The sequence below is a fragment of the Bidens hawaiensis genome, unplaced genomic scaffold, assembly GCF_021521415.1.
Source record: "Bidens hawaiensis isolate Kalapana, Puna unplaced genomic scaffold, B.hawaiensis_p1.1 tig00003897_1, whole genome shotgun sequence".
NCBI lineage: Eukaryota > Viridiplantae > Streptophyta > Magnoliopsida > Asterales > Asteraceae > Bidens > Bidens hawaiensis.
In genome coordinates, this window is record NW_027491225.1 from 286,188 (window position 1) to 302,171 (window position 15,984).

General features: G+C 41.7%; 1 pseudogene; it reads right to left on the reverse strand.

Moving 5' to 3' along the window:
- Positions 1–11,070: 11,070 nt before the first annotated feature.
- On the reverse strand, positions 11,071–15,699 carry LOC143624573 (putative LRR receptor-like serine/threonine-protein kinase At4g37250; annotated as a pseudogene).
- Positions 15,700–15,984: the final 285 nt, after the last annotated feature.

Genomic DNA, 15,984 nt, shown 5'->3' on the forward strand with positions numbered 1-15,984 from the left:
ACCATCATGGTACCCTAATGGGCCTAGCCCAGTTAGGGTTACCTCCACAAAACCCCCTCAGCCCAATAGCATTGTATTAGTCCATATAATAAAATAAGCCAAACATAATAAATTTATGATCATAAAACCGGGTTTAGTACCATACCCCTACAGTTATATATACTATCATTTGAATAAAGTGTCAAGTAAAGGGACAACAAACTTTACCACAACTTCCTTTGCATATTGATATTGTACTCATATTTAGGAAAGGCTAATGTGATGATCATCATGTCCTAACAGCTTGACAATATATTGATTTTTGGGAGTAAATTTGGACTTGTAATGATGATGTTAATGATTATTCTTGGCATATTAGGTGTTGACTTTAAGTGGTCAACCGCAACAAGGAACATCAAGGGAAAGTACTGAAGGACCATCATGTCACACCCGGCCCTGAGCGGCGGAAACAGCCGGGCGCGCGCGAGTGGGGATTGATAATTAAGCACGGGCCATTGCAAACATTCAAAGATTTTCATTGCGCATGAAGAGTTTAATACAAATACATTACATTGTTTAAAAATTATAAAAACATCCAAGTATAAAAACTGTTGAAGATTTCCACGCCATATCCCCATGCGCGGCGGGAACAACCACGCGCATCGAAGGGATAGAACTAAAATCTTCCAAAAAGCTATTTTAGATGTTCAGCGTGAGGTGCCCTAAGTGTGACTCCACGCGCTACCTAGTTATCTCCTGAAAGACACGTAAAAATATTTGAATCAGTATAAACTGAGTGAGTTCACAAGTTTTAGTAACTTGATAAATCGTATTGCATCATAATCTTGATACAAATCATTCTGAAACATAATTCTGATAGCATTATTAAACACATGCTTGGTAAAACATAGATCTATCACATAGTCTGATAAAATCGTTCCGCGGGTTACGCGCGAACATTTCTGGGAACTGTGCTCGTCTGTGTAAGTGGCGCTGCCACTACGAGCTAAAATAATGTAATACCGTCCCGCGGGTTACGCGCGGACATTTCTGGAAAACTGTGCTCGTCTGTGTAAGTGGCGCTGCCACTACGAGCGAATAATACTGTAATACCGTCCCGCGGGTTACGCGCGGACGTTGTGCCGGAAAACAAGGCGCTCGTCTGCGTAAGAGGGGCGACCTCTACGAGCGGGCTCAAACCCATAGTACTGCCCCATGACCATACTAGGCACTCGTCTGTGTAAGAGGTGCGACCCCTACGAGTGGGCGGATCAAACCAGCAGTCCCTACCCTTAGAGTTCCAATGGTAAAGTGATCACTTACTCGAGTTCTAGCGCACATACATTGAAAACCTTAGATAACCGTTTGCATTGCTCATCATGAAACATAACTTAAACACATAATCGCTTTCATAGCTTGTAAGTATACCATGATAAAACATTATTTAAGTACGTGTCCCTCGCCCCGAAAGCAGTTTAAAACAGTGAAAACAGTGAAAATAGGGGCTGTGAGACTCACCTGTGGTTCTTGTTAAGGGATTAATCGAGATTCGGGTTTTCTTGGTGTTGGCCTCGGAATCGAAGGTCTAGAATACGATTAAATAACAAGAAATCTATATTAAGATCAAGATATAAGGGTTGGAAAGTAGATCTCAAGGTTATAATCTCGGCTTACCTAGTAACAGGAACGGAATTGAAAATCAAATAGATGCTTGGGAGATGATTCAGAGCAGATTTAAGTGCGAAGTTTGAAGTGTGTTGAGTGATAATTTTAGGTTACATATTTATAGGCAAACTCAATGAAACACAATCCCTTGATTTAGGGGATTGTAATCTTTTCATATCTAGGTGTGATGATGATAAAGTATGGAATGTATTATTATTTATTCAAAAGTGGAGGAGTAGGTAAAAGATTCTGATTTTCGCAGGACATGCAGGTCTGTGGTTGGTGAGAGTAGGGTGGCAGATAGTTGACTGTTCATGCCACAGTGTGCTTTTGCCAGTGCACAGTAAAAAGTAGAAATTTTCTGAAACACGTTACTGTTTTCTTTTGGGCGGGAATAATCCCCTTTATTCTGAAGAATACTGTGTTTTGTGCGTGTAACCTTGCGCGTACAGCCTTATGCGTGTAGGATTCTGCGTATAGAATGTTTCTTTGCTGCGGGTAGGTACGTAACCTTCTCGCAGTCAGGGACATTGAGTTTCATTTGTAGATCCTCCAAGTGGTCTTGGTATTTCAACATAGTGATCAGTTATGTTGAAGTCAATTCCATCTTGGAGCTTCAGACAAACTAGCTCTCAATGTTCCCGCCATGCGGGGAGGTTAGTTCCCTTCCGCACGCACATAAACGATTTAGGGTGCACCCGCCTTAGCATCATGCGTGACGGTCAACCCATTAGACATCATAACGTTAAGGTACATGAAAACATAAAGCCAAAACATTCGCGCATGGCGCATATAACATATGCCCACGCTGGTTCTTAACATGGTGCGCTCGCGCAGGGCGCACATAACAAATGCACGCGCTGACTAACATGGCGCGCTCGCGCAGGGCGCACATAACAAATGCACGCGCTGACTAACATGGCGCGCTCGCGCAGGGCGCACATAACAAATGCACGCGCTGACTAACATGGCGCGCTCGCGCAGGGCGCACATAACAAATGCACGCGCTGACTAACATGGCGCGCTCGCGCAGGGCGCACATAACAAATGCACGCGCTGACTAACATGGCGCGCTCGCGCAGGGCGCACATAACAAATGCACGCGCTTAATATTTACAATCACCTAATTATTAGGTTGATTACTTAGCTTAAGGGTTTGGGAATTTACCGGTTGTCACATTCTCCCCTCGTTAAACGAATTTCGTCCCGAAATTTAGGAGACGTTGCTGGCAGAAGCCATGTTCTGAAAGAGGTGTGGGTATTTCATGCGCATCTGGTCTTCTCTTTCCCAAGTGAATTCAGGCCCACGCCTCGAGTTCCATTGAACCTTTACTAACTTGATTCTGCTTCTGCGCAACTTTTGTTCTTTCCAATCGGTCACTGCTATAGGTTCTTCTACGAAGTGCAGCTGTTTGTCGATGTGAATCTCTTCCATCGGCAAAATTAACGTTTCGTCAGATAAACACTTTTTGAGGTTGGACACATGGAACGTATCATGAACTCCACTGAGTTCGGCGGGTAAACGGAGTTTATAAGCAACCGGACCGATCCTTTCCAGGATCTCAAATGGTCCAATGTAGCGCGGATTCAACTTTCCTCGCTTGCCGAAACGGGGGACTCCTTTCCATGGAGAGACTTTCAAAAGTACTTTATCCCCTACTTGAAACTCCAGTGGTTTCCTTCGCACATCTGCGTAGCTCTTCTGTCTGTCGCGCGCTGTCTTAAGGCAATCCCTTATCTGAAAAATCTTGTCTGTTGTTTCTTGGATCAATTCTGGACCAGTCATTTGCTTGTCACCCACTTCAGCCCAGCACAGTGGGGATCTACACTTGCGCCCATACAAAGCTTCGAACGGCGCAGCCTTAATACTTGTGTGATAGCTGTTGTTGTAAGAAAATTCAACCAATGGGAGATGAGTATCCCAGCTACCACCGAAATCGATTGCGCACGCGCGCAGCATATCTTCCAATGTCTGGATTGTTCGCTCGCTTTGCCCATCCGTTTGAGGATGATAAGCTGTACTCATATCAAGGCGAGTACCTAGAGCTCCTTGTAACGATCTCCAAAACCTTGATGTGAACCGACTATCTCTATCAGAAATGATGGACACTGGGACTCCATGCTTTGAAACTATTTCTCGAATATACAGTCGGGCTAACTTTTCCATCTTATCGGTTTCCTTGATTGGCAGGAAGTGCGCTGACTTAGTTAGCCGATCCACAATAACCCATATTGTGTCATAACCCCCAGGTGTCCTTGGCAGTTTGGTGATGAAGTCCATAGAGATTTGTTCCCACTTCCACATGGGAATTTCTGGCTGCTGAAGTAATCCCGACGGCTTCTGGTATTCAGCCTTTACTTTTGAACACGTCAGGCACTTACTGACATACGTCGCGATGGCGCCTTTAAGATTGGGCCACCAATACAACATTTTAACATCTTGGTACATCTTGTCTGCGCCAGGATGTACGGAATACCGCGTCTTGTGAGCTTCGTTTAATACCTGCTCGCGCAATCCTCCCTTGAGAGGGACCCAAATGCGGTTAGCAAAATATCGAGTGTCGTTTTCTTTGAGCTCCAAATTCTTAATCATTCCCCCAAGGGCTTCGTTTTTAACAAACTCTGGTTTCAAGGCTTCTTGCTGAGCGTCTCGGATGCGGGTAGAGAGATCTGCGTGAATGGTCAACCTTAGAGCCTTGACTCGTAGCGTTTTTATTCGTTCCTTCCTACTTAGCGCGTCTGCCACCACATTCGCCTTTCCAGGGTGGTACTTTATTTCACAATCATAATCGTTCAACAATTCAACCCATCTTCGTTGCCTCATGTTTAAATCCTTTTGATCAAATATATGTTGAAGGCTCTTGTGATCCGTAAAGATTATACACTTTGTACCATAGAGGTAATGGCGCCAAATCTTTAGCGCGAAGACAACCGCTCCAAGTTCCAGATCATGCGTTGTGTAGTTCTTCTCATTGGTCTTAAGTTGGCGCGAGGCATACGCTATGACTTTGTCTCGCTGCATAAGGACACATCCGAGTCCTTGATGTGAAGCGTCGCAGTAAACGACGATGTCATCTGTCCCCTCGGGCAGAGATAGAATTGGCGCACTACATAACTTCTGCTTCAACATTTGAAACGTTGCTTCCTGGTTTTCGCCCCAAACAAACATCCTGTCTTTCTGAGTTAGCGCGGTCAGAGGTAGAACTATCTTGGAGAAGTTCTCAATGAAGCGTCGATAGTAGCCAGCTAGTCCTAGGAATTGCCTCACCTCAGTTGGGGTTTTTGGCGCTTCCCAGTTTTCGATGGCCTTGACTTTGGAAGGATCAACGTGAATTCCTTTCTCGTTTACAACGTGACCGAGAAAGTGAACTTCTCTAAGCCAAAACTCGCACTTGGAAAACTTCGCATACAACTTTTCTTTCCTTAACAATTCCAAAATCAATCTCAGGTGTTGCTCATGCTCGGCCTTGGTCCGAGAGTAAATCAAAATATCATCTATAAACACAATTACAAACTTGTCCAAGTATGGTTTGCACACGCGGTTCATCAGATCCATGAATATAGCCGGCGCATTAGTTAGCCCGAAAGGCATCACTAAGAACTCATAATGGCCATATCTAGTTCGGAAGGCTGTCTTTGGCGCGTCTTCCTCATGGACCCTAAGTTGGTGGTATCCTGACCGTAGATCTATCTTCGAATAATAACTGGATCCCTGCAACTGGTCAAATAAGTCGTCAATCCTCGGTAAAGGGTACCGATTTTTGACTGTCAGCTTGTTCAGCTCCCTGTAGTCAATACACATCCGGAAGGAACCATCCTTCTTCTTTACAAACAGTACTGGAGCTCCCCAAGGTGAGAAACTTGGGCGAATGAAACCCTTATCCAATAGTTCCTGTAACTGATTGGATAGTTCTTGCATCTCAGATGGAGCTAATCGATAAGGCGCTCGAGCCACTGGCGCAGCTCCTGGGACTAAATCAATGCGAAATTCGACTTGTCGCGGCGGCGGTAATCCGGGCAAATCTTCAGGAAAAACTTCTGGAAATTCGCGCACTACTGGTAAGTCTTCAATTCTTCGCTCATCTCCTTTCTTCTCCACTACATGCGCCAGGAAGGCGTAGCACCCTTTCCTTAGGCACTTACGCGCCTTTAGGCACGAAATCAGTTTCGTCGCAACTCCCCTTCTTTCCCCTTGAATTACCAAGGTTTCTCCGTTCAACAGTGGGATCCGAACCTGTTTCTCATGACAAATAACCTCTGCGAGATTCTCGACTAACCAATCCATACCTACCACAATGTCAAAACTTCCCAAATCTATAGGCAACAAGTTAATATTGAACTCGTGACCTCCCATGAATAAAACACATTGCTCAGCCCTTTCGCTCGCGCACAACTGCCTACCATTGGCCAGTTCTATAGTATAAGGTATGTCTAGCCTACTGGTTGCTAGACCTAAGGAGTTTTTAAACTCAGCAGATATAAAACTTAGATCAGCGCCAGTATCAAATAAGACAGATGCAAAATGGCCGTTAAGTAAAAACGTACCGGTTACCACATTCGGCTCTTCTTTTGCTTCGCCTGCGCCGATCACAAAAGCTCTCCCGCGAGCTTGGTTTCCCTTTTGCGGGCAATCCCGACTAAAATGCCCTGGCTTCCCGCATGCGTAGCAGTTGTCATTGGCTCCAGCTTCTTTAGCACGGCAATTCATCGTCTTGTGTCCTGGTCTGCCACATTTGGCGCACGTGACGTTCGCGCATTCACCTTCGTGGTGGTACTTGCATTTGTTGCACCATGGGTAAGGGCCACTGTATCCTTTTCGTGGTGGCTCCGCGGCCTGAATCGCGTAAACCCTTGCGCTTTCCTGCTTCTTGAACGGTGGCTGCTTGGAGTCGGACCCTCGGTGGTGAGAGTTCCATTTCCTTTTGGAGTCAGAGGTTCGCTGCTCGCTTCCGCGCGTAGTCAACATACCCGCACGGACCGTATCCCTTGTAAGGGTGATGGCCCGCGCAACCGCCTCATCGAAGGTTGGAGGCGCTGCGGCGTTGAGCGGAACCCTAACAACAGGAGGCAACCCAAAGATATACCTCTCGACCTTCTTTTCCTCTGTGTTTGCCATATCTGGCACCAACTGACAAAGCTCGTTGAACCGGTTGTTGTAGGCGTCGATATCCGTTCCTACCATGGTGTGGTTCCAGAATTCTTGTTGCAGACTCTGAATCTCTGCGCGAGAGCAGAACTTTCTCATCATCATCTCCTTCAGTTCCTCCCAGGTCTTGTGGAGAGCAACTTCTCGCCCCAAGGTTTTCGTTTGAAGCTTCCACCAAGACGAAGCTGCTTCTTGGAACATGCAGGTCGCGTAAAGGACCTTCTGGTTCTCACTACATCTGCTAATGGAGAGAACTGTCTCCATCTTGTCAATCCAGTTGTAGAGCCCAATGGCCCCTTCGGTTCCCTTGAATGGCCAAGGCTTACAGGCCATGAATGTCTTATAGGAGCATCCTTTGTCCAAGGCTCCTGATTCGGGTTCTGGGGTCTCATTCTGACGACCCTGACTAGATTCGGCCTTGCTGGCCTCATGTGTCGCAATCGCCTGCGCGATTATTTCCGCGAGTTCCTCGGGTGTCATGGTAATTCCCTTGGCTTTAGTTGGAGGCATTCTCGCTTTAAAAGAGAATGGAAATATATCAAACTTAGCGCATGTACTCTGAGCACATAATGTTATCATTATTTACTAGATACTGTGTGACCCGTGTTCCTAAGTGTGTGTATAGTTTCTTTTGAAAATATTCTTTGAAAAGTATTTCATGTGATTCCCCAACGGTTATAGTCTAGGTTAAAACTTCTTTTCCTAGTTCGCTATAACCAGTGCTCTGATACCAATCTGTCACACCCGGCCCTGAGCGGCGGAAACAGCCGGGCGCGCGCGAGTGGGGATTGATAATTAAGCACGGGCCATTGCAAACATTCAAAGATTTTCATTGCGCATGAAGAGTTTAATACAAATACATTACATTGTTTAAAAATTATAAAAACATCCAAGTATAAAAACTGTTGAAGATTTCCACGCCATATCCCCATGCGCGGCGGGAACAACCACGCGCATCGAAGGGATAGAACTAAAATCTTCCAAAAAGCTATTTTAGATGTTCAGCGTGAGGTGCCCTAAGTGTGACTCCACGCGCTACCTAGTTATCTCCTGAAAGACACGTAAAAATATTTGAATCAGTATAAACTGAGTGAGTTCACAAGTTTTAGTAACTTGATAAATCGTATTGCATCATAATCTTGATACAAATCATTCTGAAACATAATTCTGATAGCATTATTAAACACATGCTTGGTAAAACATAGATCTATCACATAGTCTGATAAAATCGTTCCGCGGGTTACGCGCGAACATTTCTGGGAACTGTGCTCGTCTGTGTAAGTGGCGCTGCCACTACGAGCTAAAATAATGTAATACCGTCCCGCGGGTTACGCGCGGACATTTCTGGAAAACTGTGCTCGTCTGTGTAAGTGGCGCTGCCACTACGAGCGAATAATACTGTAATACCGTCCCGCGGGTTACGCGCGGACGTTGTGCCGGAAAACAAGGCGCTCGTCTGCGTAAGAGGGGCGACCTCTACGAGCGGGCTCAAACCCATAGTACTGCCCCATGACCATACTAGGCACTCGTCTGTGTAAGAGGTGCGACCCCTACGAGTGGGCGGATCAAACCAGCAGTCCCTACCCTTAGAGTTCCAATGGTAAAGTGATCACTTACTCGAGTTCTAGCGCACATACATTGAAAACCTTAGATAACCGTTTGCATTGCTCATCATGAAACATAACTTAAACACATAATCGCTTTCATAGCTTGTAAGTATACCATGATAAAACATTATTTAAGTACGTGTCCCTCGCCCCGAAAGCAGTTTAAAACAGTGAAAACAGTGAAAATAGGGGCTGTGAGACTCACCTGTGGTTCTTGTTAAGGGATTAATCGAGATTCGGGTTTTCTTGGTGTTGGCCTCGGAATCGAAGGTCTAGAATACGATTAAATAACAAGAAATCTATATTAAGATCAAGATATAAGGGTTGGAAAGTAGATCTCAAGGTTATAATCTCGGCTTACCTAGTAACAGGAACGGAATTGAAAATCAAATAGATGCTTGGGAGATGATTCAGAGCAGATTTAAGTGCGAAGTTTGAAGTGTGTTGAGTGATAATTTTAGGTTACATATTTATAGGCAAACTCAATGGAACACAATCCCTTGATTTAGGGGATTGTAATCTTTTCATATCTAGGTGTGATGATGATAAAGTATGGAATGTATTATTATTTATTCAAAAGTGGAGGAGTAGGTAAAAGATTCTGATTTTCGCAGGACATGCAGGTCTGTGGTTGGTGAGAGTAGGGTGGCAGATAGTTGACTGTTCATGCCACAGTGTGCTTTTGCCAGTGCACAGTAAAAAGTAGAAATTTTCTGAAACACGTTACTGTTTTCTTTTGGGCGGGAATAATCCCCTTTATTCTGAAGAATACTGTGTTTTGTGCGTGTAACCTTGCGCGTACAGCCTTATGCGTGTAGGATTCTGCGTATAGAATGTTTCTTTGCTGCGGGTAGGTACGTAACCTTCTCGCAGTCAGGGACATTGAGTTTCATTTGTAGATCCTCCAAGTGGTCTTGGTATTTCAACATAGTGATCAGTTATGTTGAAGTCAATTCCATCTTGGAGCTTCAGACAAACTAGCTCTCAATGTTCCCGCCATGCGGGGAGGTTAGTTCCCTTCCGCACGCGCATAAACGATTTAGGGTGCACCCGCCTTAGCATCATGCGTGACGGTCAACCCATTAGACATCATAACGTTAAGGTACATGAAAACATAAAGCCAAAACATTCGCGCATGGCGCATATAACATATGCCCACGCTGGTTCTTAACATGGTGCGCTCGCGCAGGGCGCACATAACAAATGCACGCGCTTAATATTTACAATCACCTAATTATTAGGTTGATTACTTAGCTTAAGGGTTTGGGAATTTACCGGTTGTCACACATCAAATTGAAATGAATGAATCTAATTAACCTATTTAGAAAAGGTTATGTTACATGGTATATAATGAATATGACTTCAAAACTTTTGTTGGTTTTTAAAGAATTGCTGATCTAGTATTGTGTGCATTATTGTCAAAAAATGTGACTCGTTTGTGTAACTTTTGAAGTCGTGTTGCGCTAAAGGGATTCATAAGTCATGTGACTTGCTTTGGAAGGTGTTTAGAGTCATAATTAGTGCGACCAGTATGCATATTTTTGATGGATTCACAAGTTATGTGATCCAACAATAACGAATTCATGACCAAAGAGATGTGATAATGGCGTTGGTATGTTGTTTACTCATTTAGGTGTTTGTTGGTAGTCCCATGTTACCTAAATATAAAGAACTCATTGGGTTAATCATAAGTGTAACAAAAGTAACAAATAGTGAACTCGCTAGGGCATTTGGTATGCCCATGGGCATACCCTAGGTTGGCCTACACATTGCTACATGTAGTGCCCGTTGCCCTACACACCCCAAGTATCAGAGGTGGGCATACCATATGTTGTGTTGGATGTATGGTATGCCAAAGCTTATGTTGACTTGGGTTCTTTCGTTGTTTTGATCATAGGCTTGACTTGGCTTGGATCATTGCAATAAACCACTTAGATTATGTTAACATTGTGTGTTTTATATATGTGCTATCAGGTACATACGTGATCAAGGAGATAGAAATGTGAAGATCAAACACACTTTAGTAAATGATGAGTATTTTAGTTAGGTTGAAACATGTTTATATATAGTTGACATGAAATATAAAATACGTTGGATACTAACGGTTATATTTTGTGAGTAAATAATTAACATATAAAATACGTTGGCTTTGCTGTTCAAAAGGGAGTTGCGGCGCAGCTTGTTGCCCGTTTGCCTGCCACTTTATTGTAATTGTTTTATAGTAAATTATATAAAACTTCGATTGTGATGGATTCAGAAAGAAAAAAAAATTAACATATTGTGTATAAGCACAACATGGCTTAGTATTTATGATAATGAAAACGTTAGGACCTAAATTTCGCATACAAGGCATAAAGATGAGTTTGTTAAGACGCCATTGATGGGATCTACTTCGATAAGGCTCGGGTTTTTCTCAAAAATATATGTACAGAGAGGAGGAACATCAAAAGACATGATCGTGGCGTGCTTAATGCAAAGTATAGGGAGTTTATTACGCCTTCAAGTGTGAAACCTTGCAAAGTCTAACTTATTATTGTTATTATTATTAATAATAGCAAAATTTCATATTTATCATACACTTGTAAGGATTTAAATTCACAACCTTATATGTATGAGGAAGAATATCATATCACTATATCATGGTTGCAACGCCTGATTAATTGGGCCATGAGAAATGGAATTGAAGAGGCAATAAGATTAGGTTGAAAAGAGGAAGATTTGAAAGAAGTGGGGTCGTCAAAGAAGACTAAATTTGTTTTTTCTATTGGTTAGTTTAAAGTTGAAAAACAATATTAAACATTTATTAGAAAATTAGGTGACCTTTAATGTTAAAACAATAACAAATCGTAGACTAAATAACTCCTACTTCTAAATCAAAGCTAATTTAAAAATCAACATACAACACCTACCTTTAAATTTTATCATAAATACATACACATCTCTCTCTAGAAAATTTTGATTATTAATTTCTCCCACAATTAATAATTTATATGTGACTGTAATAATACGAAGAAGTAGAAGAGGCGGAAGGGAACTTGTCGAGGACGTGAAGGACCTCTTTCATGTGTGGTCTCTTTTGTGGCACCGAAGATATACAATTATAACCTAATTTCAACAACGCTAACAAGGCCTCCTCTTTCCCTTCCATGTCACCCCGAATTGCCACATCAGCCATTCGTAACACCTTCATTTTCTCTTCATCTGTCAATGTGGAACTCCACGTCATGCTAGCAGGACCAAACTCGTCTGATACAATGACCTTACCGGTCAAAAGTTCTAGCAACACCACACCGTAGGAGAACACGTCACATTTAGCATTGGGCTTTATGCTTCTAAGTGATTCAGGGGCGTAATATGGGGATATACACCCCATCGCACTAGGGCTTGGGCTAGGGTTTGACCCAACCGTGACATCTTGGAAACTGTCACGAGATGCGGTTGACCTCTTACTACCAAAGTTCCTAGATGAGCCTCCAACTTTACAACTGATTTCGCCAACAACTAGTCTTTCAAGCCCAAAATCTCCAATCTTAGGCTCCATATCATAGTCTAATAGGATATTGCTTGGCTTGAGGTTCCCATGTACTTGTTTCTTGTCGTGAATGTACATTAGGCCACGAGCCATGCCTTTCGCTATCTTGAGCCTCACCTCCCAAGGTAACGGACAAGGTGAAGATCCAACTTTTCCTACATGATATACAAGTGGGAATTATGAAATTATCAGATTATTAAAAGGTGAAAAATAAATCAAAAGGGGGTGATCGATGGATCAGTTTCAACTAGAGTGACCACCATGTAATACAATATTAAGTTCATTTAGACATGTCAATTGCTATAATACGCCATGGGCTAAAAGGCAAACGCTACGTGACAGTTGACTTGTGGTGTACCACTCGGTGCATTAATATAACAAAGGCTTCAGTTACAACCACTCCACCATCCACCGTCAGCTAACCTTAGTCAGCAGCAACAACGAATGGCTACTCTACACATGCAAATATGCATATGCATATATGCATGCTTATCGGATTACTATATTTGGTAGTATTTTATTAATAGGCTCATGTTATACTAAAAGATTCCCATATACTTTTAGTGATAAAATAACTAGTTTTGATGTCTTATACGTTCTACAAAATACAAAATATTATAGAATTAATTATCATCAATAAAACAAATTTTAAAAAACAAATCAAATTTATTATTAGTAAATACTTTTTTATAACTTGTTGTCGGATTTAATCCCTCGTCACTTAAAAACGGAAAATCTTATCTAACACTCTAATATCACCAAGACAAACGCAATTTGGTAATAGAAAGTTGTCCTTAATTAGCTTAATTTACTTTAAATTAAATTTGTCATTTACTTTAAGAAAATCTATCTTTGGATCCAGTTTCTCCTTTCCATTTTTGCCCAAAAGTAAATTAAAGCTTGATGCTATTGTGCACCTTTGGACGCTAACATGCACATTTAATTTAATTTATAGTATTTTCTTTTATTTTTTCATTTATATATAAAGTATAAAAGATTTTAAAAATTGTTAGTACAATTTACTTTTATCATTTTCAAAGATATTAACAATTTTCCTCCCATACATTTGAAATTGTAGCATAAATTAATCTTTTTTTAAAATACATTTATGTGACTCAATTGTAGATCATTCACTTTATTAGTGTGAGGTATGAGATCCAAACCTTAATATAACTAATTTATATGGGAGATAACTCTGGCTTGCCAGGGTTCGAGTACTGATCTCATCCGGTTTTACCGGCTCGTCACTGGCGTACCGTTTGGCGGGTGTGAGGGTCGGGTTTTACTCGGGGAATCCCTCAATAGGTGGACAGCTAAGGGCTCTGTCCGTCCGGACTCATGGCCGGCTCGGGCTACCTTTAGCCAATGGAGGCCGCGTTCAGAGTATCCGGCGTTACATAGTTGTTCGTTCCAAAGAAAAAAAAAACAAAGATTTTAAAAAGGAAAAAAGAGAAAGCTTACGGTAACGTGCATTGGCTAAACTGCCATGAGGAACGTAGTCGTAGATAACAAGCTTCTCATCTGAGCCCCAATAAAACCCACGAATCTGAACTAAATTAGGGTGAACCAGCTTCGCAATGATCCGAACCTGGTTCTCGAAATCCCTAAACCGCTCCAACCCGCTCTCCCCAATCCGCCTGACCGCCAATGCGGTCCCGTCCTCCAGAACCCGCCTTGTATATTATACTCGAACCGGTAGCACCCAAAATATACGCAGACGCTTTTAATAATGTTTCAAGCTCTAGCTCCTTCTCACCACCATCAACCGTCACCAGCTCACCTTTATGTTCTGCTTCTTTTTTTATTTCGGGTACTGGAGGCGCCTCGTTCTCGTCTGTTTCCGAACTTATATCTTCCTCGTTCGAGGATTCTTCGTTTTCAATGACCTTTCGTTTGAACAAACACGGCCAAGAGCGTAGCCATTTGTGTTCTTGGTCTTCAGATGATGACGCCCAATCGTATTCTTGATTGGCTCCGTTTTCGTGCTTATTATTGTTGTCTGACTGTGATAACAGTAAACAAAAATAAAGTTATTGTAGCGATAAATAAATACAAAACAAAGTTTAATAATTTGAAAAAAAAAGGTTAAATAGTCATGTAGCTCTCCAAATATTTTTATATATAACTTTTTACTTTCAAATTTCAGACCCATCTCAATAACGGGCTCTCAACGGTACCCATGGTTGTTATTTGGTCAAAACTGAAAATTTTATGTATTAAATTTGTGCATATTTGAAAAAGTAGATATAAAATTTTAATCCGATTAATCTTTTATTAATCCTGATTAATTGCTAATCAGGACCCATACCCCACTGCCTGACTAGTGCCTAGCTAGTTCTATAACACTGCCACAGTGAGACGAAACATACCTTGGAGACGGCATGAGACGCAACTCTTCTACGCCTTTTCAATATGTAGATGAAAATCAAAGCCAAAACTGAAATCCCGGCAATATCTCCGACGACAATCCCAACTATTGTACCGGTTTTAAACCCCGATTTTGACGGTTCACTTTTCGAAGAATTGTTTGGATGAGACGACTCAGCTGTTTTCGGAATTGCGGCTATAGCCGGAGGAGAAGACGCATTAGGTACCACACAAAGATTCTCCAACGGCTTCCCACAAAGCTCTGGATTCCCAGCGAACGATCTCGGATCCTGGTTGATAAAAACACTAGAATCCGGGATCGGTCCTGTGAAATTATTAAACGACAAATCAATTGTCGTATTTGTGGGAATTTTGTTAGTGAATTCGGGCGGAATCTCTCCAGACATGTTGTTATGGGACACGTTAAAGTAAGCAAGATCACTGCTTCCGAAATCTCGAGGCAATGACCCGTTGATAAAATTACCCGAAAGATCTAAGGTTCGAACCCGATCATAACCAGACGGAAGGTTTCCAGTAATATAATTATTTTTCAAACTAATCACATTCAAGTTAGGAAGACCACCAAGATGTTTAGGCAGATTCCCGGTAAATAAGTTACCGGATATGTTAAGAACTTGAAGACTTCTCCATCCTTTAATTACTGGAAGCTGCCCAGAGATTAAATTATTAGAAAGATCAAGAAACTCGAGCTCGGTAGCATTGTACAACGACAATGGGATGGACCCGTTGATTGAATTATTCGATAAATCAAGTTTCGTAAGGTGTTGAATGAATCCAAGATTGGCGGGAATTGAGGCTGCTAGGTTTGAGCTAGGAAGTGAGAGTGTTGTGACGGAGAATGGATAGCTGGGATTACTGCATAAGACACCGTGCCATGAGCACGGTGTCTCGTCTGAGTAATCCCAGCTATCTAACACGCCTAATGGGTCGTTTATAACCGAGTATTTGAAAGATAACAAGAGAACACCGTCGGTTGTTAACCCGAAAGAATGATTAACAAGAAACAGGAGAATTGAGAGGTGTTTGAAGAATTTGATCATGGTGTTTCAAGGGTGATGATCCAACATGTTGTTGTTGTTGGTTCTAGAGAGAGAGTTTGGTAGAATATTGAGTGAGATTTATGACAAGCAGAAGTCATGTGAAGGAGTTAAAGACTAAAATAATGAAGGGTAGACAGAGACACAGATCATCTTAAAGCCAAATAATTAATCATAAATCCAGAAACCAATATGCTATGTGTTGTGGTCAGACCTTTTTGACATGGTAAATTAAAAATGTTATTTATAATTGATGAACCTTGAGACCAGTGAAGACATCTGGATAATATTTTACCAACAATTGTAGTGTGTTTATTTATGACGGATTTAAATTTGAGGATGTTTTTATTCTTATTTTGGTGAAACAGTATTGATCATTTGTTAGCACAAAACATAATTATAATTTTACAGTTTTGGTAGTAAATAAAGTTGACATGTTGTAGCTATATAACTTTTGAATAACATGGTTGTTTTGAGTTTTATATGATTTAGGTGGTATTTTCTCAAGAAAGTTGTATTGATAGTAAATGTAATATTCTTGCCAAAAATCAGTAGTATTGGTTGGTCGTTCCCGGTGAAGAACTTTTTGTCAAAGATAAATTGTTACTGACAAAGTTATTACCACAGTAA